The sequence below is a fragment of the Aptenodytes forsteri genome, unplaced genomic scaffold (assembly GCF_000699145.1).
Source record: "Aptenodytes forsteri isolate BGI_AS27 unplaced genomic scaffold, ASM69914v1 Scaffold336, whole genome shotgun sequence".
Taxonomy (NCBI): domain Eukaryota; kingdom Metazoa; phylum Chordata; class Aves; order Sphenisciformes; family Spheniscidae; genus Aptenodytes; species Aptenodytes forsteri.
Window position 1 is genome coordinate 4,739,614 of NW_008794911.1, and position 4,827 is coordinate 4,744,440.

The following is a 4,827-nucleotide window of genomic DNA, read 5'->3' on the forward strand; positions in this document are numbered from 1 at the left end:
TTTGTTGTATTTTTTATGGATTTCTGTTAAATTCTTTCTATAGAAAGAATGTACATGGACTGAAAGAAACTCCATGACTACCACCTTATGGTATTGTGTAATATTTGATGGAAAAATTTAGATAACCTCTTGATAGATCTGTAAAACAATCATTTAGAGAAGACCTTTGAAATGCAAAATAGGAAAAGAAATGCATTACCACTAAATAAATACTGCAAACACTAAGCCCGTAACAGCTATGGAATCAGAACATAAAATCTTGTAGCGTATATGTTCTTATGACTGTAGTATTTAATAAGCACTGACATGACACAGAAGGCCAATTTTCTTTTTAAAAAAAGAAGCCTGTCCTCCTTATAGTGATATATAAGAGATTAAAATAATTAGAGAGGAATATAATTCAGTGAGCAAGAATAAATAATTTCATTGTTAATCTAAAGGCAAGGAGAAAATCCAATTCTCTTAAAAGGAACCTACAAAACCTAGAAGCTAAACAAGTTAGATTATAAGAACATTACAAGATTATATGTTTTCATATTTTTTAGATTTTAGATACTTTTTCAAACATAGTGAATGCATAAGTGAAAGAAAATTACACTCTCCAAATGCAAATTGTTTTTAAAAGTTTAAGGAATTCCTCAAGAAAATGTTAACATACATTAGCGCATAGCACTTTAGCTTCATTAAAAAAATAAAGAGGTATTCACCTTAATTTTTTACTACCATTTAATCAGTTCCAACAATAATGCTGAGATTTTGGAATACTTGCTTTAAATTTCACGTTTTCTTTTTTTCCCTAAAACGTGCAAAATCATATTGTAAGTTTAGTGAATAAAACAAAGCATTGAACAAGACAAAGTCTTTCGTTTACAAAACCACATTACCAGTTGGACATAATCATCAGAACAGTCTTCCGGGAATAACAGAAAAAGCATAGACTTTATAGAAAATGCATACTATATTAGAAAACATGAATTGATATTGGGACTTGGAGCTGTAGAGTGGGGAAATTCACTTCTTTCCAGAAAGCAAATTTCTCGTAGCAATTTTTACTCCATTTTCAGATGGGGTCTTTGTTGAGAAAGCTTTGATCTTTACCTATGTGCAAAAGGATACATGCTGCAGCTAAACAGATGCAACTGAAAACAGGAAAATTGCAATAACTTAGTGATAGTCAATAGGTAGAATAATACATCTCCCAATTATCCATTTAAAAATACATTGATGCTTGTCTGCCTTTTGTTTATGTGGGTTTAAATCATTAACAGTCTTCACTGAAATACATTCTAATCGTTGGGTATTTGCTTCATTTCTGGGAAGGCAGCAGCAAAATGGTCACTTTACACAAAACAAAATGCAACTCTCGTGTGTTGACCTTTGCACACAGTGTTTTAAATGGCAGTCTGCCTTACATCCAACAAATTATTTCTATCCATGTTCAATTATGAAGGATATAGCATGTCTACAGAACCCATGTTAAAAATGTTAATGTATCTTTACATGCTTACTCTTAAATTATATTGAGAAAGAGTAAAGTTTTCTTTTTCCTCCTATTCATTAATATACAGCCTAAATTGGTATTTAACACCTATCCATATGCAATGTACTGAATAATTAAAAAGTTTCAACATGTAACGTGGTCACTTCTTGATCGGGAGTTTGCACGCTATATATGACATGTTATGCAGGTACAGGTAGCAGCATCAAAAGGTCATGTCAGTGCATCTCCTGGACACCATGCCTCTTCCTATGTTGTGCTATTTTCTTTTGTGTGAACGTAATTACAAATTTTGTAATTCTTTAGACTGCAAAGAAAGGGGGAAGTAATTCCACCAACTATTGTATTCATTTTCTTGCTTTTAATTGTATTATCACCTTTGGAGACTTTGGTAAATTCCACTTAACTAGCAGCAATGGATAAAATTGGTGGTTTTCAAGTACTGCTTCTGTTACTAATGTTGGCATTTAAATGTTAATTTCAGACTGAGGTTTACAGTAAACATGAAACAAGGGATTTTCTTTGAATGAACAATTTCAAACCAAAATTCTAAATAAAGGAATCCTAGCACAGGATGTTTTTAAGCGCAGTGATTATTTCCTTTTAAAGATTTAACATTCCCTAAGTGATAGAAGTTAAAGATTTAAATGTGACAGTTAATTTATAATTCTCTACATTAAAAAGGCATTTAAATGTTAACCACATTTTTATATGAGTCAAGTCAAAGTAATGATAATTACAGTATGATACAAAAGAACCTGAAATAAACTTCTAGCAAACCATATTGAATATTAATGCTGTATTAAGCCCTGAAAAGCTGGGTTAGTAAACTCTGGAACTTAGATTATATGCGACTTAAACATAACGCAGGGCTTTTCTTCAAAGAAGAATACCTCATTTCAAAGTCTGGATTTTTATGAGGTATGTATTCATTCATTGGATTTTTATTAAATACATTTACATAGCATCACTCCAAAACCAAGGCTCAGATTCCTTTTCTTCTATAGGCATATCTCTATGTAGGATTTGCTGAATTAACATTCCATATAAATTAATAGCCTTTTTTCACGTTTGTTGTGTTGCCATCAGCAGTGTGATACTGCGTTGTGTCACAGGTCACATTTATTTGATTTCAGTTTAGGAATGGTATCTGTACTACGTATCAAATACGAGAAACGGCATGCTGAATTTCCCATCAAATATCTTAAATACAGACCTATTTTAGATGGATTTGTATAAACAAAACACATATATCTAATATAGGCGTGGGAAAGGAAAAGCTGGTTTGTTATATACTAAAGCAAATTGGAGTAAATCAACCGCATCCGTGGGCTGTATAAGCAATACTGCTCTGCTTTTCCCAGTACATTTGGACAAAACAATGTTACTTTTTTATTTAAAGTGTTTTCTTCTCAACAAGGGGCCACCACTTCCCAATCTCAAAAACACGCCCCAGAATATGTTAATTAATTGTATTGTGTCTCTGAAAGAAAGAGGTTGCCAAATGCAATAAAAAAAAAGTCTTTCGATCAGTGAGCTCCGTTCCCACTGCTAGCTACCACCTAATTTCAATTCCACATATATATATACGTAGACGCATTTCCTCTAGGTACGATTTTGACCATTAAAACCTGTCTAAGAGCGAAAGCCTAACTTGACCACATAGGGTGTATCTGGGAAGCTTAACATTCCTGGCGAATTAAGCGCGCAAGCCTCGGATCACTTTTTGTCAATCTTACCATGGTACTTCAGAGTCGGGAATGTGGGTAATTTTTATATCGCGGTACTTCCCAATTAAAAGTAACAACAATGCTCCTTTGTGAAAAAAACTTAATTTATGAAATATGTCAACACATTCCGCACAAATACAAAATAAAGAGCAATGAAGAATGGCAACCAACGGTCTCTCCCTATTTATTTTAATCTTCCCTTTCAATAAGATAGTTTTCAAATAGTTTTAGTAAATACAAGATAGTATTTAGTAAATACAAAAGCATTAAATGTCCTTTTGAATGACGCTTTCCAAATTTGTAGTTACCTTTTGAAAATTGCCAAGCAGCAATCAAGAGTAAATGCATCTCCGGAATACTCAAGTAGGAGAAGTAAAACAAAACAAAACAAAAAAAAAATCTTTCTTTCCTCGATCTTAAAGTTAATGCCTTTAGATATTACCAGGGTGGCGTTTTCCTATTAAATATTACTTGCATCTTCAGCTTTCGAGTAACATGGATGCTTTTTACCGTCTGAACTGAATTGAGCTTTTATTTGGAGGAGTCCCACAAAAGCCTGCAAGTTTACAAAGAGTGAAAGAGAAGTCCCAAACTGTATTATCTTAAACAATGACTGCAAGCATGCAACTTCCCAAGTGTGCGTGGGGGGAGGAAAGTCACTTCAGAATTATTTTCAGCTAGGTGGTATCCATAAACATCATCCTTTAACTTCTTTTACTTGCTGCTCACGATCTATGCAAAACGTTAATTCCTTGGCGATATATTTAATTAAAAAAATGAAAATCTAGACATCACTTCTAATCTTTTAAAATAAATTCTCACGCACTCGGAGATAACTTGCTAAAAATAATCACAGTTGTCATAGAAAGGATTTTCTTAAAATAACTAGTTCACTAGAAATTCTTTCCTCAGCACAAATATGAGCCCCTAGCCGTTTTAATTTAATCTTCCAGAAACAACGTGCGAAGACATATTTTTTCCCTTAGAAGATCAAGGGCACTTGTTGGAAATTTTCTTGAACATCAAGTTACTCAATTCTTCCTCTATGTAAATGCATGAGAAAGTTCAGGTCTGAAATGGCGTACCAAAACAATTTAATTTCTAATTCTTTTCAGTGGGGGGGGGAAGAGACAACAAACACTTTTCCTATAAAACAAATCTTTAAAAATCTCAATCCAACATAAAACAATCACTTGGGAAAAAATTCCAGACATCATGGTGCTTATATGAAAAACAGGATAAGATTAATCTTCATTTTTATAAACAGACCATTAAGACGAGTTCCTTCCAAAATTCTCTTTGGCTACGTTTATTATTCCAAATCCAGCGGTTCGGAGCAGTTTCTCCCGATTTCTTTAAGAAGTCCTGTTCTAAAATCCACCCACAAACAGATGTTACTCCATGTACAAATCCACTGCGGTAGCGGGGTTTTTTTTACCTTTCAAGTAACACGTGAGCTACAGCCTCACAGGAGCTCCCTCAGTGGATGGCACTTCTAAAGACTCCTCTCTACTTATGTACCCGTTTTCTGGCCGGGCCCCCCCCCCCGAGCTGCTGCGTGCGAGCACACCAGCTTGCGGGGGGCCCGGCGGCGGGGCG